Source organism: Filicampus tigris, chromosome 2 (assembly GCF_054856515.1).
Source record: "Filicampus tigris isolate MCC_2025a chromosome 2, RoL_Ftig_1.0, whole genome shotgun sequence".
In the NCBI taxonomy this organism is placed as follows: Eukaryota; Metazoa; Chordata; class Actinopteri; order Syngnathiformes; family Syngnathidae; genus Filicampus; species Filicampus tigris.
This window is the reverse complement of record NC_141218.1, coordinates 37,947,269-37,969,683: the sequence shown is the minus strand read 5'-3', so window position 1 is coordinate 37,969,683 and position 22,415 is coordinate 37,947,269. Positions and strand designations below refer to the sequence as shown.

At 41.4% G+C, this 22,415-nt stretch overlaps 1 long non-coding RNA gene across 3 annotated transcripts; it reads right to left on the bottom strand.

Moving 5' to 3' along the window:
- Window positions 1-339: 339 nt before the first annotated feature.
- LOC147152381 (uncharacterized) lies at window positions 340-6,901 on the bottom strand. 3 transcript variants are annotated; one of them, XR_015085854.1, is made up of 8 exons: window positions 6,288-6,901; window positions 4,356-4,427; window positions 4,131-4,270; window positions 3,760-3,851; window positions 3,260-3,398; window positions 2,730-2,874; window positions 2,379-2,502; window positions 340-1,795 (listed from the first exon to the last, which is right to left on the bottom strand). It is a non-coding gene; the product is annotated as an uncharacterized LOC147152381 (long non-coding RNA). The 3 variants fall into 3 exon arrangements; XR_015085855.1 differs by lacking the exon at window positions 4,356-4,427 and adding an exon at window positions 3,069-3,125; XR_015085853.1 differs by lacking the exon at window positions 4,356-4,427 and having other exon boundaries at window positions 6,288-6,900.
- Between the last annotated feature and the right edge of the window lie 15,514 nt (window positions 6,902-22,415).

Here is a 22,415-nt window from a genome sequence, read left to right as displayed (position 1 = left end):
TGTTGCTAATCTTAAACATTTGTAGCAATTATACTGCTAAGTGATTCGAGTACATAAGTACAGAAAAAAGTGCATATACAGTCTACCAAATTCACCAAACACTAGACCAGGGGTCACCAACTCCGGTCCTCGAGGGCACCTGTCCTGCAGGTTTTCCATCCCTCCCTGCTGTAACACACCTGATTCAAATGATCAACTCATCAGCAAGCTCTTGAAGCCTGATGATGATCCTGATCAATTTAACGTGTGTTACAGCAGGGAGAGATAGAAAACCTGCAGGACAGGTGCCCTCGAGGACCGGAGTTGGTGACCCCTGCACTAGACAGAGCATTTGTGCAGATTGATTACAGTATAATTTTTATTTCTCTCCATATCTCCAAATACCCAGCATGTCAACATGGAAAATCGCAAAAAAACATGCCCCTGTTTTCATGCTACTAGAGTAATGTGCATAACCAGGGGTGCACATAACTGGTACGCAGGTACGCATACGCAACAGAAATCACTGATGCGTACCGTCATTTGCGTCACGACGCGCATTTGCGTACCTTCACACACTAGTGGTGCAGTGCAACGAATCATTGATTGGTAAGGATGTGATCTCATTTAATCTTTGATGATCGATACAAGGTCGTAAGGTCTTGTCTTTCTTATCAATAAACAAGAATGCTGCCCCCACTGACGAAGTTGATGGACGAATCAACCGGCCTCTAAGGAATTCGAAATGTATTCGCTCTAATGCTTCTTGTTCGTAACGGCTAACTTGACTTCCGTTTTCGACGTATCGGCAGTTTTGACACTTGCTACCAACACAACGCTGTCTCGAAATCATATTCAGTCACTAATTTAGGACACGAACAAACCGCTAGTTGATTACGCTGTCATTGTATGACACTGCACAAATCTCCGGTGTCAGTGGCTAGCAGCTGTTGTCATTAGCTGGTAGTTCAACAGCTGCTGCTTTTTATTATTTATTTTTTTTTATACTTATTTTTCTATATTGTGGACCTCGATTACTTTGTAATGTGCTGTCCATGCTTTAAGAAAGATGCCTTAAATTGCACTTCGTCTTTTTCATTATGAAAAAAATAAAATACAAATAAAACTTTGACTTCACTGAATTTATAACATGTTTGCCTAGTAATTGTAAGAAAACATTCAGCTCAAAATGTCTGGTAGGATACCTTGAAATGTATACAATGTACCACTTACAAAATTGTGTTCTTAATATTAGACATTAGGAATTGATTTTTTTTTATGTGCAAAAGCGTTTTATAAAATAAATGAAGACAAAGTTCTATTCAGCTTTTTTTTTTTGCTCATACAAAAAATGATCCTCGAAATCTATGACCAATCCAAACCGTGACTTGTTATCCGTTGGACCAGTAGTGAGTACCAAAGACAATCCCTGGTACTCATGCGAGTACCGCATGAAAAATATTATGTGCACCCCTGTGCATAACACTGTAAGATCAGCAAATATCAAACAAACATAATATTGTATCCAGCACAGGTTACAATTACAGAACAAAGGATTAGAAATTGAAAATACAGTAGGGAAAATACGAGACATATACCACTTCACCGAGCTGGATCTGGCCGGATAATTTCATCAACATCACAGGTGATATCCTCATTGGCAAGACAACATTGGGAAGAAGCGTCTCTAATACTGACTCCAACCTTGCACAGCTGCTGCATCCATTGGGTCACAGGCCTACTCCATGGCCTGAATGAGGGGTAGCAGAGCCTCGGGCCAGAGATTGTAAACCTCCCACCTCCATGCTGAGGAAAACTGGACCCGAGAAGAGCAGTACAATGACAAATTGAGACAATGCATTGGATGTGGTGTATTTGGTGTACTACTGTGATGATGTTGCACAATTGGTCCAAAAGGTGTGAATGTAAGGTGCATTGTAAGGGCCCATGTTAATAAACCCAAAGGGTTGTGTCACACCCAATTTGCGCTGGGACATTGATTACAGTTTTTTTCTGAATGCTTAATCTCGAACAGTGATTCTGCTTGCGCAATTTCTAAAACTATTAATATCTATCGCATAACTACTCACAGAGTTTGCAAAACTAATGTAGTTTTGTAACCCACACTTCACTAAAGTGTTAGCACAATCCACTGCACAACACTTTTTGAGACCTGTAAACAGCTCACTGCTTTACACTCAATTTCCAAATGATCAACACACTCCTTGCAAAACTATACACATTTATGGATATTATTTACACTATCCTGCCACCTCACTGGCCACAATTGAAAACTGTTTTAGAGAATTAGTTCACTTTGCAATCAGCTTGCAACCCTGGCACAATGACCTCATGGCCTGGAACTAGAGGCACCTACAAAATATTTCAAAGTTACTCACCAAGTAATAATTACAAAGAGTATTCTTTAGACATGTGCCCTGCGACTGGCTGGCGACCAGTTCGGGGTGTAGTCTGCCTTCGCCCATTGACGGCTGGGATAGGCTCCAGCAACTCCCCGCGACCCTATATAGGATAAGCGGTTTGGAAGATGACATGACATTCTTTAGACAACAAATCAAAGTGTTTTTATTTTTTTGGGCAATTTGCAATAGCCTTACTACATATCATGAGAAATCATACCATTACCAAGGGGAACCCCTAACTTGGGGGTAAAATTAAATGATTTTGAGTAAGATTGTAGGGCAATACAAGTATCATAGTATCCATTCGTTTTAGGGTATTTACCATACCGTGTCATCATGGCCAGGCAGCACTTGAGAGGTGGGTGCAGTCACTGGTGGGTGCTCAGACATGGATGCTGTCGAGGCGGATGCAGGACTTTGTATCAGAGCAGATATTTTTTTTTTACCACTTCTTTCAGTTGCGTCACAACTGCTGGAAGTTGTAAAAAGGGAATGAAAACGAGGAAATTAAAATATTTAGTGCCATTAATTTGTTTTAAGACCATTTCTTTATGTTATGAAGAGGATGTCTGGAGTTGGAGCTGATCAAGGGCTGAAGTCTTGCATGTTTTAGATTTTTCCCTCCTCCAAGACACCCAATTCAAATGATCTGCATTGTTAACTCACTTCTGCAGTGCTTGCTGATGAGCTGATCATTTGACTCATGTGCGTTGAAGGTAACGTCTAAAACATGCAAAAGTGTGGACCTCAAGTACCAGAGTTTGACACCTGTGTTGTTCTACCACCTTCTTACACTGCCGCAGACAATTTGGCTAACGATTCTGTGAGTCTGGATCTGTAGCAGTTAATTCAAATACCTCTCATGGAATCCAGTATTTCTTGTGCATGTTGTTCCTTGAGTCTCATTATCTCTCTCTTGAGAGATGTTATTTGTTCTGCAGACGAGTCTCCACACATCTGTTCATCTTCCGATGGCTCATCACCTGTGTTAGTTAACTACAGAAAAAGAATCAAGGAATCAGCCTTTTTGTGATGGGGAAATTCATAGCGCAAACATTAGGGCTGCACGATATTAGAAAAACATGCAATATCTTTGTGAACATAGCGATAATCAAATTATTGTGATATTTAACATGCGCCTAGAGAAATGCCTTTTTTATTACCTGTGTTCTTAGCTAATTAATTGTAATTCCCCCAGATAATGTCCAACTTTTGGTTGGCAATGCACATTTAAATTTGCATCTGACTGGTCAAATTCAGTTAAAACCATACAATTCCATAACAAAATTATTGCATTTCTTTGTGATATATATTATTGTGCAGCTCTAGTATGTACCACAAAATTGTCACATTTTACCACTGAAAATCCTCTCTTTGCCAGCATTTGCCTCTTGAGTCCATCTATCATGTTGCTTGCAGAATCTTTTCCTGATGCAGGTCTTTCTTCTTCTGTTAAAATAATAATTTAGTTTTGCATTTTGATAAAATGCACGGTAGTAACATCTCTGTGAATGAGTCAATTATCAAACTTAATGTTCATACTAACCAGGTTTACAGACTCAGGTGGCCTTAATGTTTTACTAAATGTATACAGAGCATGCAATTGATAAAAAAAATATTTTCAACAATGAATAAAGGCATACCATTTTAACCAAGTGTATTTCTATACAGGTTTCATTCACAACAGAAATTATAAACAACCAAATGTAACTACTGTCATGAGACTACCTTTTTGGAGGGAACTCCCATATCCTCCTCCACATCTTTCCACTTGTTATTAGGAATTTTTTTCCTCTTAGCCGAGGCCCTCCATATGTTCTCTCTGTTGATAAATTCCTTTCTCTTTTTACAGAGGTAACTGTAGTCATCTGTCAGAACCACAATTTTATGTAAATCTTCATGGCAGGACATCATTTTATCAAGAGATCGTATTCGAGGTCTCTGTATTTATACCATGCTCAAAGACGAAGATGGCCCCTGAGCGATACAACTTGTCCAAACAGACTTTGCAGCATGTAGGCTAAACTAAACAGATAGTCACGTCAGTTAATAAAATTTTATAAGTGAAACATTTAAAAAGTTTAAATAAAAAATAAACAAAAAAAAAAGTCATGTGTGAGCAAGTAGGTTTAATTGTTAGCCAAAAGGTATGCCTTAATTAGCTAGCCCCATCGTTCAGAACAAATGGGCTATATAAAATGGTTAATCAAAGTAACTGGGGGAGCGATGACATTCAACAACTTACCACCGAACATTAAAACTTTCGCAGAGAAAGTTTGACCATCAGAGTTCTTACTCCGTTTTTTTATGCTCAACCACTTTCACTTGAATCCACCCAACTTTGCTGTTTAAGTCAGGGCACTCCATAATTTGTTTTGGGTGACTTTGTTGGTTCTCCGGAGTCATCCACAAAATCTTGCCGACCGCCACAGCCTTGTCTTTAAAGTAATAAATGGCGAATTCCATGTTTTTACTGTAATGCTTGGCGATCAGTAGGACAACCACAAGCGAAACTTTTGATCTGACCGTTTATCTTTCAATATATAGGTATGTTTTGACACCAAGTTTAAAATCAAATACCCCCGCCTCCCATTGGTTGCTTGGTAGAAGGTGGAGGGTCAGATGGGGTCGTTTTGCGCGCCTGCTGATGATGCCACGCTTCATTGTATGTGTTTTACTGCAGTATATTTATTTTCTGCTATGTTTGTCACCCTCTGGTTGTTGTGTTAGTGTGTATTGAGTTACAAAAATAAACAAATTAATAACATAAACTCATAAACATAAACTAAAAGCGCATTACTGCCACATTGAGTATTCACTCCAAAGTCACTTCTGCTTATCCTGAAGACATTGAGCGTCATCAGCAGGCGCTCAAACCAACGAAGAACCCCGAGCTGATATGTATCGAGCACGGAACATGTGTTCTGGATTGTTGAGTAGGCTGGCTTACTGAACATCGACCAAAGCATACAAGCATATCATGGCGAAACGGCGTGGGAGTTATCAAAGATCTTTGGAGGATGATGCAGCAATGATTGCAAGGGCAACCAGATACAGATGGAAATTAAAAGTAAGTAACTATAGATTGTAAATATATTGTTCTTCTCTGTGCTATAGCTCTTTTTTTTAATCAGAGCTGCGTGTCTTAGGGTCAGCTGTGAGGCATTTTCAACTGAGCTATTTTGATCTCATTTGTTGTAGCAGTTAACTTGTTTGAGCTAGCTTGAGGTGCTGCACTTCAGTGTGCAAAATGTGTTCCAGTATATACTGTTAGTTTCTGTGTATTATATACTATTGATAATGTGAGAGGTATTTAAAGATATATAATGTCGAATGTAACTGATATTTATATTTGAACACCCACTCCTCCAGGAAAAGGCAGAACTCCAGGACAACACTCAAGATCAGACTATTGCTCCCCACAGTGAAGTTAAAGATGATGTCAACGGAGACTTCCGGTGATATGTAGAGGGAAGACGTGTAGTTGAAGGCTCCCGACGCACTCCTTCTTTTACCATATTTACCAACATTTTTTCTTGCTGACTGTTGAGCGACACTGGTACTTAAAGTTTGACTGAAGATTATATCTTGCAAAATGAGCAACTCAAAGAACACAAAATCGCCGAATAACGCCCAGACACCGGCGACGCGTGCAGCTATTAAGCTATCTTCGTTTGCGGCTAGCAATCTTCCCACTGCGGCTACCCCAGGTGAATGCCCCTCGACCGCGATGTTTGCCACTGACCATTTGTCGGCAGAATTTAACAAACAGAGGAGTTAGATAAAGGAAGATGTGGCCTTGATGATCCAAGAAGCCACCAAACCATTGCAAGCTTCGCTGGATTCACTGCAGCTAACGGTGAACACATTCCAGAGCCGCCTTACCTCCGTGGAATCCGTCGCCGGAGATAACTTTGAGCGGCTAACTTCGGCGGAGTCCAAGGTTGAAACGCTCCAAAAACAGAAACAGCAGCTTTTGGATTGAATCGACGACCTAGAAAATCGCGCGCGAAGTGCCAACCTCTGCATAGTGAACATTCCTGAAGGTAGCGAAGATGGCCTCTCAAGTTCGTCTCAGAGATTCTGATGGAGGCGATGGGTACAGATGTCTTTGCCGCACCACCCGAACTGGAGAGAGCCCATCGTACCCCGGCAGTTAAATCAGGGCAGAGGAAGACGTAACGTACGTTCATGGTGTGCTTCTCCAGGTTCCAGCAGAAGGAGGAGGCTCTGCGCTGAGCCCGTAACCACGAAGTCAAATACAAAGATGCCACTTTATGGATCTATCAAGATGTCAGCGCGACGCTCGCCAAAAAAAGATCCGCGTTCAACGACGTTAAGCAAGCCCTGTATCGGAAGAACATCAAATTCCGCATGCTGCATCCTGCTAGGCTGTGCATCACTCACGGCGTTTACCTTCGACACACCAGAATAAGCTCAGAAATTCTTCAACCGCGAGTTTGGCAATGAACAAAACTAGGAGGATGTTCGATGCTGGTCGTTGCTTGGACTCTGGATAAGTACTTCTTCATTTTTGTGTTTTAACAAGCAATGTTTGGACTGAAGGCACGGATTGCTTTTACTTTCTTGCTTCATTTCATTTTTTTATTTCTATTTATTATTATTTTTTACTTTACTGCTAGTTCTCAACACACTAGTTATGTATGCTATATGTGGATGATTCCTGTGAAGCACCTCACTAACTGCTGTGGGTTGTGTGAAGGATACTTTTTTTTTCTGCTTGCTGAAACTGCTTAGCTGCTGTGTTTTCTCATTTTTATTTTTACTTTATTTTTATATTTTTTTATTTTACTACTAGTGTTGTTATGGTATGTATGTGTGGTGTGTCTGCTTGTATGAATGCACGCACGTACGTACGTGTATGCATCATTTTTTATTTATTTAGTATTATTTTTTTTTCATTTCTTTTTTTTTTTCTTCATACACTTTACACTTTGCTTGATTAGGTGCCCTATTGAATACTGTTTTTGGTTGTCAGACTTGGCAGTTAATCGTATTGTTATGGTCGTTATGTACGCTACATGTGGTTAATTCCTGAAGCAGCTCTAACGACTGTGTGGGTTTATGTGAAGGAGAATTATTAGTATTTTATTTTATTTTTCTTTCTTTCTGCTTGCCAAAACTGGTTAGCTGCTGTGTTTTCTCATTTTAATTTTTAATTAATTTACTATTAGTGTTGTTATGGTATGTATGTGTGTGTATGTATGAGTGTGTCTGCTTGTATGCGTGTACGTGTGTGTGTGTATAATTTTTTTCCCTTTTTTTTTTTCCCTCATTCACTACACTTTGCTTGATTTGGTGCCATATTGAATACTGTTTTTGTGTGTAAGAATTGACAGTTAATGGCACTGTTATGGTCGTTATGTTATCATTATTGTTGATCTAATTATTATTATTATTTCTTTTTCCATACACAAAACAATATGCGTGGTTGGGTGCCATATTGATTACAATTTTTGAATTTTAGATTTGAAAGTGTTTAAAAGCTCATATATATATATGTGTTGGGAGCCTTCATGGTCACAGTTATTTGCATAAGTTCAGTAGGGAGTCTTTGAGTGAAATGTTTAGCCTGCAGCTTACCTCTGAGGGAGGGATAAGTATAGGGCTATTCTTTGTTAAGTTTGTTTTGGGGGTTTGTGATAGGGTTATGGGGAGGAGCACCTGCACATTTGCACTACTTGATTTCCCTTATGTTCATCTTGGAGAGAATACAGTGAAAAGTTGCATACACTGTTGCTGTATCATACTGTTATCGTTATTTTTATAATTAGGCATGGAAGCCGATTACACAAAGAAGACTGTTGTACGATTTATCAGTTGGAATGTTAAGGGACTTAATGGTCCTGTTAAAAGAGCCAGGCTATTTAATCATCTTAAGCACTTGAAATGTGATATTACATTCCTTCAGGAAACCCACCTTTTATTAAAAGATCAATTTAGACTGAAAAAAGGCGGGGTAGGCCACGCCTTGACTCCAAAACACAGGGGGGTTCCATATTGGTACACAAGAAAATTCCATTTAGTGCAACCAATATCTCTTTGGATCCAGAAGGTAGATTTGTGATTGTTACAGGGCTCATGTACAATAGACCAATTGTTTTGGTAAACGTTTATGCTCCAAATTGGGATGACGAGAAATTCATGGGTAAACTTATTTCATTGATACCACATTTAAAGTCACAACTGATCTTTGGTGGGGATTTAAACAGTGTGATGGACCCTGCATATGATCGCTCCAACCCTAGATCCACAAACATTTCGAAAATGCCAAGGCTACTAGCAACCTTTATGAACCAGATGGGGTGTGTTGATCCCTGGCGTTTCCTATTTCCTCAAAGCAAGGCATTCTCCTTTTTCTCCCCCATACACCATTCTTACAGTAGAATAGACTATTTTTTTATTGATCAGAATCTCCTACCTTTTGTCACTACAGTAAAATACTCAACTATACTAGAATCAGACCATGCGCCGGTGTTATTAGATCTTGCTTTTACTATGCATAAGTTTGAACGCCCCCCTTGGAAGTTGGACCGGACCCTGCTCGCTGATAAGGCCTTTTGTGAATTTATAAACCAAAAAATTGATGTTTTTTTACAATTTAATAAAAAGGATGATATCTCCCCTTCCCTTCTTTGGGAGTCACTAAAAGCAGTTATTAGGGGAGACATTATCGCATACTCAACCAAAATGAGAAAGAAGAATAGAGCTAAGCGAGAAGAACTCACTCAATCAATAGACACGATAGATCCTCAGTATTCCGCTTCCCCTTCCCCCGAACTATACAAACGAAAACTGAATCTTCAAACGCAGTATAACCTGCTATCAACTGAACATACGGAGCGTCTCCTGCTGAAATCACGGGGATACTTTTATGAACATGGGGACAAAGCAGGCAGAGTTTTGGCACAACAACTCAAACAACGTTCAGCATCTCAACAATTCCACAAATAAGGAATACTAATGGAGTTCTAACTATTGCTCCTGAAGAAATTAATGAAACATTTTCTGTATTTTATTCTAATTTATATAAATCTGAAGGTAAACATACAGGTATGGAAGATTTTTTTCAAATAACTCCATGTCCCTGAAATAGGCACAGTACATAGAGCTATGACTGAGCTTCCATTTAAACAGGACGAAATCACCAAGGCAATAAAAGCGTTACAAAGTTGCAAAATATCTGGCCCAGACGGGTTTCCAATTGAGTTCTTTAAAAAGTTTGAAGTAAAACTAACCCCAACCTTGCTTGACATGTTTAATGGCTCTTTCTCCAGAGGGTCACTCCCACGTACGCTGACTGAAGCATCAATTATCCATTTGTTAAAACAAGATAAAATTGATACTGAATGTGGCTCATACCGACCCATATCCCTTTTAAATAGTGATGTGAACATCTTGGCTAAGGCTCTAGCGTTACACTTAGAAGATACAATGCGAGATGTGATTTCTATGGATCAAACAAGCTTTATCCTTGGACGGCACTCATTCACAAATATCCAGAGACTCCTGCACATTATTCACTCTTCCGCCTCCAGTGTGGTGCCGGAGGTCGTTATTACGCTGGACGCGGAGAAAGCTTTTGACAGGGTGGAATGGGAATACTTATTCGTATGCCTCGAGAAGTTTGGTTTTGGCCCTAACTTTATTTTGTGGGTTAAAAACTCCTATATACGTCACCCACCGCCTCTGTAGTTACCAAAGGCAAGCAATCAAAACCCTTCCTATTGTCAAGGGGGACCCGCCAGGGTTGCCCCCTCAGTCCATTATTATTTGCTCTGGCCATCAAACCTTTGTCTATCGCTCTTAAATTGCTACCATCAATAAATGAGATCCATAGAGGCGGGCAGGAGCACAAAGTCTCCTTGTATGAGGACGACCTACTAATGTACGTATCGGACCCCATTTCAAGTACACCCCACATACTTAACGTTTTGAAGAGATTCTGCACGTTTTCTGGGTATAAACTTAATCTCGGTAAAAGTGAGTGCTATGCTGTGAACGATCTGGCCCTCTTGTTGCATGACAATGTCATTCCCTTCCAAATATCTAATATCGACTTCCGGCGCACTTCGACTTCCGGCGCCGCGCGAGTGGCAGCCCGCTACAGTAGCTCCGGCTCATCGGTGAGCCTTTTCGTGTGTTTTTGTTCTTTAATATTACTCTACCTCATACCTTTTTCGTATAATTGATAGTCGTAACTTGCGTAGCAATGGACACCCAAACTGCGGTATTCTTGCTGCTGCTGATGGCTATTTTTTGCGCGATCGTGTCCGGCGACTTGGCTCGGAGCCGAGCCCCCATTGTTTACAGCCGGAATCAGCTGTTAGCACTCCGTGCTAACCATGCGCCGGCTCCCGGGGCGAGACCCGATATCCCCCGTGAGCTGAGGAGGAAGAGACGGGGATCTCGTGCGGGGGTTAAACGCAGGGAAAGGAGGAGACGATACCATCCCGTCCTCCCGTCTGTTATCATGGGGAATGTTAGATCGCTCCCCAACAAGATGGACGAGCTAGCGGCGCTTACCCGGCACGAGAGGGACTTCCGGGAGGCTAGCCTGATGCTATTCACGGAGTCGTGGCTAACAACGCTAACACCGAACGCGGTCGTAGAATTGGACGGCTTCCAAATCATACGCGCGGACAGGACGCTGGAGAGTGGAAAGAGGAAAGGAGGAGGGCTGGCTGTGTTTGTGAACGATAGATGGTGTAATCCTGGGCACATCACGATTAAGGAGCAGCTTTGCAGCAGGGATATTGAGCTGCTAGCTGTTGGCATGAGGCCATTCTACATCCCGCGAGAGTTTAGTCACGTGATCGCGGTGACTGTCTACGTCCCACCAGCTGCCAGCAGCGACACAGCCTGTGATGTCTTGACTGCAGCAGTGAGCAGGCTACAAACACAGCACCCAAATGCCCTGGTACTCATCTCTGGTGACTTCAATCATGCCTCCCCTTCCTCCTCTCTGCCTTCATTCACACAGTATGTCACCTGCCACACCAGAGACAATAAAACACTGGACCTTTTCTATGCCAACACCAAGGAGGCATACACATCACTGCCCCTCCCCCCGCTGGGCAAAGCTGATCACAACCTGGTGGCTCTCCAGTCTGTGTACAAACCTCTGGTCCGCAGGCAGCCAGCTGTGACCCGCACGGTTCAGAGATGGTCTGGAGAGGCCGAGGAGGCCTTAAAGGACTGCTTCAGCACAACTGTGTGGGAAGTATTCAGCGATGCTCACGGGGAAGACATTAGTAGTCTAACGGACACTGTTACAGACTATATAAATTTCTGCATGGAGAACACCATACCCACCAGGACAGTAAGGTGTTTCTCCAACAACAAACCCTGGATCACACCAGACATAAAAGCTCTCCTGAAGGGGAAGAGGAGGGCTTTTGCGTCAGGCAACATAGAGGAGCGGAGGACTGTGCAGCGCCAGCTGAGGAAGAGGATCAGAGAGGGGAAAAGGTCCTACAGGAAGAGGATGGAGGAGCAGCTGCTGCAGAATAACGCCAGGGGAGTCTGGAGGGGCCTGAAGACCATCTCAGGCCACGGACAACCCAAGACCCAGACTGGGGGGGACCTGCAGTGGGCAAATGAGCTAAATCTCTTTTTCAATAGGTTCGATCAGATGCCTGCCTCCACTCCGTCTCTCCTGCTGCAGTCTCCACCTACTCCTCCTGCTGGGCGTGTCACCCCCTCCCCTCTTTTCTCCACAGTCTCCAGCTCCCAGCTACACCAGATAGCCACCACTCCTTCCTGTCCAGCCTTGGCCTTCACAACATCTCAGGTGAGGAACCAGCTGAAGAAGATGAAGGCGAGGAAGGCAGCGGGTCCAGATGGCATCAGCCCCCAGCTCCTCAAATCCTGCGCAGACCAGCTGTGTGGAATTGTCCAGCACATGTTCAACCTGAGCCTGAAGCTGGGCAGGGTCCCCCAGCTATGGAAAATATCCTGCCTGGTCCCGGTGCCAAAGACCCCCCACCCGAAGGAGCTCAACAGCTTCAGACCGGTGGCGCTGACGTCTCACCTGATGAAGACCCTGGAGAGACTGGTCCTTGTCCACCTGCGCCCCCTGGTGAGCTCCTCAATGGACCCACTCCAGTTCGCATACCAGCCTGGCATCAGTGTGGATGATGCCATCATCTACCTCCTCCACACTTCACTCTCCCACCTGGAGAAGGCGGGGAGCACTGTGAGGATCATGTTCTTTGATTTCTCCAGTGCTTTCAACACCATCCAGCCCACCCTACTGGGAGACAAGCTGGAGCGGGCGGGGGTGGCGCACCACCTCACCACATGGATCCAGGACTACCTCACAAACCGGCCACAGTATGTGAGGACACAGGACTGTGTGTCTGACGTGCTCCTCTGCAGCACGGGGGCCCCACAGGGAACTGTCTTGGCTCCCTTCCTGTTCACCCTCTACACCTCGGACTTCAACTACAACACCCCTACCTGTCACCTGCAGAAGTTCTCTGACGACTCTGCGATTGTCGGCCTCATCACAGGCGGAGATGATCGGGAGTACAGAGAACTTACTCAGGGTTTTGTGGACTGGTGCCAGCAGAACCGCCTCCTGATCAATGCGGGGAAATCCAAAGAAATGGTGGTGGATTTCGGTAGGCGCCAGCACTCTTCACCTGCACCAGTGAACATCCGGGGAACAGATGTTGAGAGAGTCTCAACTTACAAGTACCTGGGTGTTCATCTGAACAATAAACTGGACTGGTGCGACAACACAGATGCCCTCTATAGGAAGAGTCAGAGCAGACTCTTCCTACTCAGGAGACTGAGGTCTTTTGGGGTTCAGGGGACACTCCTCAGGAACTTTTATGACTCGGTGGTTGCATCGGTCATCTTCCAGGGAGTGGTCACCTGGGCAGGCGGCGTCTCGGCCCGGGGACAAGAAGCGGCTGGACAAACTGGTCAAGAGGCTGTCCTGGGCTGCTCCCTGGACTCTGTGGACTCGGTGGGGGACAGGAGGATGTTGGCCAAGCTGTCATCAATGCTGGGCAACCCGGACCACCCCCTCCAGGGCACCCTAACAGCACTCCACAGCACCTTCAGTGACAGACTGTTACACCCTCGCTGTGCAAAGGAGAGATTCCGCCGTTCCTTCTTGCCTGCTGCTGTCAGACTCTTTAACAAGAACATTGTGTAGTCTCTACAAACTGGCGGTCATTAGTGCAATTGTGCAGTCCTGCACCTGAGCTCGTATCGTCCAATACCCAATATTCCCCACTACTGTAATACCGTGCAATACTCAACATTCCCCACTACTGTTAGTCTAGTTTTATTTTTATCCAATGCTGTTCCTTACATTTCACTACAGCACTGCAGCACTGTCACTTAGAGTATTTTTTCCTCTGTACTATGTACAGGCCGAAATGAGTGTTCCTCATATTTTTTATGTAGATGTAGGTTGGTGTGTATACACATGTGTATATACACATGTTACTGCGTATATCTACATAGGTTTGATTCTAAATGTTTGCCGTCAATGTTATACATTAATGGCCACATTATGCCGCCGCCCCTGTGTGACCTATATCTTTGCTACTGTAACAATGAAAATTTCCCCACTGTGGGATCAATAAAGGCATTCTTATTCTTATTCTTATTCTTATGGTTTCCGATAGCTGGGCATTAATATCACGAGGAGCATGCAAAAACTATATCAGGAAAATTTTATTGCACTACTTGGTAAAGTTGAATCATTTTCAGGTTTAAAAATATAATATTACAAAAATATATACACCAAGTATAGACACAGGAAATGAAAGTGAATCTCTTAATTAACTGTCTTTAGTTTTTGGTTAATGAATATTATCTATACACGTTCATAATAGGGGCATGTCTGTTTATATTTAGACTTTTGTTTTTTTGTTTCTATTTATAGCGTTTACTTTGTATATCTGTAAAATAAGCATTTTTAGTTTAGTTTTTATATGGGTTATGCTCGGGTATATATGTGTATGTATTTATGAATAACCCACCTTAGTATTAATAGAACATGATTTCCAATACTTTATAGTGAACAACAGGTAGGACTCGGCACGTTTTTTACCTCTTCCTACTCCCCTCGAACACATAAACTTTACTGAATTAAGATGAGTACTGATCCTTTATTTTTATTGTCGTGTTTTTCATGTTGTGTTTATATGTTCAATAAAGCAATCAAAAAAACATAGGCCCTATTTCTGTCTCTTGTTTTTGTGAGGTCTTCGTCTTCCTTCCTCTTCTCTGTGGATTCCCCCTCTCCCCCTCTCTCCTTCCATTTTGGTTGAATACCGATGAACTCACCTGCTGTGTTTTTATAGTGCTTAAACCTGATTGGTGTGCCTACAATCAAGTAATTATGTGTTTGCGTACCAGATGGCTGTGTTTAACCAATTGGCTTAATAGGTGCAATAATTCAGTCCTTTGGAATCGCAAGGAAGTGAGATGTATATACTGTATTTCTGTGTCTAATGTATACAAGTGTCTTGAGTTTTTTGCGAGTCACTGAGTGTATTCTTTTGCAAAAGGTGTGAGGCTGAAATCATGCATATTGTGATGGAAACCTGGGCCGATATTTTTCTCCTTGAGTGTGACCTTTTGATGAATGTGTAATACTTTGGATTTTTTAGTTTCTGCAGTCAAAAAAAACTATGAAGAGCCACTGATGGTGTAGTGGCACACACGCCTAAGTTGTGTGCGGGCAGTGTTGGTACGGTTCCCGCTCAGTGATGGTGCCTGTGTGTGCCTGCGACTGGCTGGCAACCAGTTCGGGGTGTCGTCTGCCTTTCACCCATTATCAGCTGGGATAGGCTCCAGCACCTCCCCTCAACCCTGTACAGGATAAGTAGTTTGGAAGATGACACATGACAAAAAACTATGAACCTTTCCTTAGCTACATACCTAAGTGTCAGGTTCATTTTGTCAGCAATACCAACTCATGCCTCCAAAAAAAAAAAGGACAGCTTACATATAATTATTATTTAACCTTCCAAAACACTCTCACAGCTCAGAACAATATTTGTGGGCAATATATGATAAACATCTTATGACATCAAAAAAAGCAATCTTCTATATTTAGTGTAAAAGGAAAAGGGGGTTATTTTTACTGCAAATGTTTATCAGTCCTTTTTATCACCTGGATGAAAAACATGTCACTTATGTCTTTAGTACCTCCATTGTGTTTTCCACCGTATTAAAAACTCAAAAGAGATATTTCAACACTAAAACGGGGCGTTTAAGAAGGCAGATGAAGATTTTCAATCGCAACCATTCCCTCAGGTCCTTTTTATACTGCCTTTAAGAGAATACAAATCACTTGAATTATTCAAATCTCAAGAGAACCATGGAGAAATAAAAGCTTATATGCAAGGCAGTGAGACAAATAAACCTATGCATAAACAAACCGTGCATGCATTAATTATACATTTTAAAAGAGAGTGATGTGGAGGCTACTATCTAAGAATAAAGCCAGAAACACTTTTATGAGGCATATTTTTGAACACATGTTTTATCTACCAGGGAGTAATAAGCCCACACATGTAAACAAAGCAACTCCCTTGATATGTTGCAGTGAAATAGTTTGCTTTTTTCCCTGCCTTCTGTCATCCTTCATTTGATCTGAGATGCTTTAGTCACAAAGTTGACTTCTACACACAGCTGCAGGTTCCGTGGGAGGATGATTTTGGTGAAGTGACTTGCAGAGGTGAGGAACAAGTAACATGTATTTCAATCACAGCAGAAAGAAACCAAAGTAAGAAAATTCATGACATCGCAGCTAGCAGGAGCAGGCAACTCCTTTCAAATGTTAATATTTTCTGAGTGACCATTACTTAATTTTTCATAAGACATGACAGCAAACTGTTTTCGCTTAGCGATTGATTATTTAAACACATCGTGTCGTTGCACCTCTTACATATAATGGAGATATATCAGCACAGATACACACAGGGACGTACTATGACCAAAATCTTGCACCGAAATATTTGTCGATAAGGTTTGGCGGCGGCTGTTATGCGGAGCGTATTCATCGATGGAGATGAAAATAAAAACATATACAAACACACGCACACACACACACCCCGACACACACACACACACACATGTATACAGTATATACATATAAAATGATATACAGTATCTGGACTGGTTAGCACGTCTGCCTCACAGTGCGGAGGTCGGGGGTTCAATCCCGGCTCTGGCCTCCCTGTGTGGAGTTTGCATGTTCTCCCCGTGCCTGCGTGGGTTTTCTTCCTCCCACATTCCAAAAACATGCATGGTAAGTTGATTGGACACTCTAAATTGCCCCTAAGTGTGATGGTGAGTGTGTGTGATTGTTTGCCTCTGTGTGCCCTGCGATTGGCTGGCAAGTAAACTGTATATTTTTTTTTTGAAAAAATAAATAGAATATCACCCAAATAGTTTTCTTTTAAGAAATTACACCAGAATAAAAAATACACCAACAATAAAGATCTCTTAATTTTGTAAATTATTAAGACACTGAAATCTTTAAACACTCAGCAACAACAGCCTATGATATGACACATCTAAGTATTCAAATTAAAGACAAGTTGTCAATGCAGTACATATATACACTTTTTGTGATGAAAAAAATACAATGACAATTACAATTATTGCTAACTACATAAAAACTCTTTTTATAATGAAATATAGTAACTTTAAAGTCTTTATGGAATTCTATACACTTTTTAGGCATTAAAATATTTGAATGTTCAACAGCATATTGTAACGAATTGGGTTATCTGTGTTGTGGTCGCATTTGTGTTTTGCTGAGATGTGATGTTTCCGAGGTTCATGAATGCATTGTCCGGCTAGTGAGAGGAGCAGCGTAGAACGGAGAGAGCTGTTGTACTTTGTTTTTGGCTAAAAAGACTGCTTGCTTCCTTGTCTAAGAAACATTCAGTCGAATTATGTCGTTTTAAGTGTTATTACGTGAGACGTGCTATCTCAAGCATAGCCGCCGATCTCATGTCGCAATGTCGGCACACAACTTTGGGACTTATACACGTACCTTTCCCCATTGGCGATTTTAACAGGACAGCCAGAATGTTCCCAAACAGGAGACCGCAGTGTACGGGAGACCTTCAAGCTCTGGCTTGTTTGCGTATTCGTTTGCTCCTCTTTAGTGCCGCCGCCCTCCTCTCCCGCGTGCAACAGTCGATAGTGCCCATGCGTAAGCTCGCACTAATAATAAAAACTGATCAGAAACGGTACGCAAGGTGGACCGAACCGAACATGCCATACCGAAACGTATTAATACGGCCACGTGTACCGTTATATATATATATATATATATATATATATATATATATATATATATATATATATATATATATATATATACACACACACACACATACTTAAATACTCACACCCACACCCACATTTTGAAAAAGAGTTTGGGAAGAGGATGTAAAACAGGCGCTCACCTTTTCGTAAAATATATTTCCTGAAAAGTTGTCATTTTGAAGGTGGGGGGATTTTGCCAGACAGTGACAATATATAAAATGTGACTAAATATTGCCTCATTATACTACAGTGCATGCCTTTGTCCACACTGGCGACACAGAAAATTTGGTGCCCAGTTCTGTGGCTGATGTGTACACCAAGACATGGGTGTATCAATTTTGGCGATGAAAAAGGAGTGTTCCAGGGGCAATTATGTATTTACATATTGCAAATACATAAAGTGAACTCGTTAGTGAAAAATGGATCATCATGAGAATGTAGGTCTTTAATGACTACCCAGCAGTTAGTAAATTTGGCTTAAAGATCAGCAACCTACTGCCCACTTGGCTTTTAAAATAAAAGGCCATAACCCATACCCGTACCTAACCCATTTGTCTGGATCTACACAGAATGGGAAAAGAGGTGGGATGCATTTTTGGAGTGCAGACGTCCATCTTTATTTTTTAACATTACATGAGATATAGATACAATTTATGTTGAATGAATGAGGTGGTTAATTAATGTTAAAGGTTTGGACTAGTGTTACTACGTCTAGGTTTATTAAATGTAATCACACAAAAACAACTTGCATGTTTGAAATGTAGTTCTCCTCTTTATTTTTAGATGATTACGGAAACGTACTTTAGAGTGCATCATAATGACTGACAACATTAAAATTAGTTCATTCTGAACAAATGCCAACAAAATCAATACAGTAAGTAATCACCCACTGAGATCCTGAGTAACAAACAACCTGTGGTGCATCCGCAGTTTTTGGCTTATATTGACATTCATTGAAACCCTCACACGATTTGAAAGCATTAATTTTATTTGTTTCTGAATTGTTAGCACTCAGAGAGAACCCACACACAGTTAACTACACAGTAACCGGCCCAAAAGGAAATTCAAGCTCAAGCCAAGATTCACACAAATAACTGATTGACATCCCTGTGGTGCTGCAAAGCCTGTCTACTGCGATGTAGGCAGACTAATGCCAAAGATTTACCGCTGTGTTCAACCGCATTACATGACAACTAAGTGTTTATGACAAACTTTTTAAAGTGAGTGGGGTTAGCAAAATCAGATTGTCTCTTCAAAGAAAGGCTGAAAATATAAGGCTATTAGCCAGCACATTCTGTATTTATTCTATAAGCTTCTTAGAGTGCAAAAAGACACACCTAGGGTGGCTGCTCCCTTGGAAGCTAATCTTACGCCATAACATAATCTTGTGTTAAGCGATCAGATCAAAGGAGAACCAGTAATGGGAAGTATGTGGGTCACAATTTTGCAAAAATACATCTTCCTGCAATAACTCCGGCTTGTTGTAAAAGAAACCACTTCTAATTTGTTTTAAACAGTGACATAATTTAACAGCTCTAAAACATTGAAAGTTTATAAGCAAGAAAATCACTCAACAAGCTTGAGACACTATGACTGTTACTATTACCAATCATGATCACAAAAAAAAATCTTTTATTGCACAGGGCACTCAGGCTAACAGAAATACAATACAATACAATTTTATTTATATAGCGCATTTCATAACAGGTAGGGCTGTAACAAAGCACTTTACAATAAATAAAACAAAAACAATAAAAGGCTGTGGTACATGTATTAATAAAGATAGACATAAATAATATATAAAATATATAAAGCCAATAAATTGACATAAAACACTATATACAATTGACACCGGAAAAGAGCCGAAAAATTCAGGACTGATCAAAAGCCAGAGAAAAGAAATGTGTTTTCAACTGGGTTTTAAAAATGGACAGAGAGGGGGCTTGCCTAACAACCAATGGGAGATCGTTCCAGAGAGAAGGACCAGCGACAGAAAAGGCTCAATCCCCTCTGAGGCTCCGCTTGGTCCTCAGCACCTCGAGCAGCGCCTGGTCCGCAGACCTGAGGCTGCGGGAAGGTGCGTAGGAGTGGAGGAGCTCGGAGAGGTACGCCGGGGCGAGGCAATTAAATGATTTAAAGACAAATAGGAGAATCTTAAATTAAACCCTGAAGTGCACTGGGAGCCAGTGAAGGGAGGCCAGAATTGGTGCTCCATCTTCCAAGCTCCAGTTTGTTGGCGGGCAGCAGCATTTTGGACCAACTGGAGACGTTTGAGGGAGGACTGGAAGGAAGGACTTGGGTAACTGTTTAAAGTGCCACTGTTTTATGTATATTTATACAATACAATACAATTTTATTTATATAGCGCATTTCATAACAGCTAGAGCTGTAACAAAGCACTTTACATACAAGACAATAAAAAGCCATAAAACAACAAGTGGAATCAATAAATTAACATAAAACTATATACAATAGACACCGCAAAAGAAATAAAACTAACAACATGTGTTTTAATTGCAGACTTGCATCTTCAATTTGAGGGGATTTACGGTACATCCAAATCAGGTCACCGTTGTAGGAATTAGCAGTTAGTCGGTCTACATTAGGGTGACCATATTTTGATTTCCAAAAAAAGGGGCACTCGGCCTGGCTTCAAGATTCTGAAATGATACACAAAAATGCCATACATGATAACTCGAATATATTTAAAGAGGGGCTGCACGATATTGGAAAAACATGCAATACATGATGTGGGTGTTGCAAATTGCAATATTGATGTTATTGCAATATTTAAGATGTACCGAAAGAAATGACATTTTTATTAGCTAAGCGTAAAATTATGAATGTATTCTTATCCAATTAAGTTCTCTAGTGGTAATAGTGCCCTTAGATACTATTCTCCTATTGGATGGTGATGCACATTTAACCCTCCTGTTGTCCTAATTTTCTGTATACACCCTGTGTCCTCCGGGTCAAAATTACCCGTCTTCACTATACCCCCCAATATAAACAGCTTGATTGAATTTTAACCCTCCTGTTGTCCGCAGGTCAAAATGACCCACCACTGTGTTAGCCCCCTCCCCCAAAATCCCCTAAACAATATTTTTTTTTAACTTGAAATTTTATTTTTGCTCGATTGGCCCCAACAGTAAAAAAAGTGAAATGGGGCTTTTATTCATATTTCCATGTAAGCTGTGCAAAAAACAGTACAAAGATGGTCTTCAGATCAAAATGACCCGTGAGGCAAATAGGGTTGAAATCATGGTCACAGAGTTATTTACACACCACAGAATATTCCAATGTTTTAGTTGTGTCTCAGATCAATCAGTAGCAGAAGTAAAAAAGACAAATCAGGTGGTCTTCTTGCGGACTGCTGTTCCATTGATCAGTCTCAGATCAATTAGGAGCAAACGTGATACAAGACAGTCTCAGACATAAACAACACAAGATAGGTGGAGTTCTTCTCCCAGACTGCACAGCTATTTTTTGTGGATTTCAAGAAATTCTAAAGGTTCTGCTGAGGACAGGACCCCAATTCTCTCTGTCCTGAACCTATGAGTGTGCGTTACGATGTTGAAGAGGCTCTAGAGCGGATTTTTTGTAATGTCCAGCAAGACAACTCTGATTCAGAAGAGGAAGTGGAGGATGTATCAGAAGAAGAAGGAATACAACCAAGAGCATGATGAATCATCATAAGAAGAAGAAAACCCTGAAGGTGAAAGAGAGACTTTCCTTTAAAAAAAAATGGCAAAATAACATGGTCCTCAGCAGCATATGACCAAGGCGGCAGGCACCTCTTATGAACTCGGACAGCAGCTCTTGAAGACGAAGATCACCATGGTTGTTAACGATCGAAAGAACAAGCCTGAGCTCCCAACTGCACTGCTTGGGTCAAAGGAGAGAGAGGGTGTTCCTGGAGAAGCTAGGAAAGACACTTTACTAGCTCCACTCCACTCCACTCATTGGAAGAGGGGAGCATGTCACCAGCACAGAAACCTCATCAGCAGATCAACCTGAGGATCCAGCTACCACAGCCACTTCCCCAGTTAGGGCAAGTAGAAGGAAGAGATTTCAGTTGTGGCCTCAAAAGAAGGACTGTAAAACACATACTGTGTGCCGCAGGCATAAGAAATATATGTGCAAAGGCTGTGCACTTGCATACTGCGCTACATCTGGTAATGAGTTGAATGGGTTATGTTAGTTTTCATATTTTTGTATTGGACATTGTCTTAAATTTTTCAATGGAGAAAAAAAGAAGGAAACTTCACTTGGATGAATAAAAATGCATTCTAAACTCCTTTTCGTGCATTTATTTTTTCTTTTTTTCTTTTCTTAGGCTATAGAAATACAAGTGAAGAGGGAAAACTCAGGTATTCACACATTGTGATGAAGGACAAGTTGTTTCTTCAAGCAATGTGAAACTTGGTGTTTAAAATTCAATCAAGCTGTTTATACTGGGGGTTTAGTGATTGTTTAGTATTAAATATTAATTTAGTAAATGGACAGCGATTGCAGATGCCTGCACTAACTCTCGATCGCTGCTAGCGGCACCACGCCCGTTTTGGGTTGATTCTTTGGACAACACAGATGAAAAAGTCCTCGTAATTCAGTCTTTAAATATGAAGGCGGTACATTAAAAATATGTTAATCCGATTTACCAGATTAGTGATTGAAACTTTG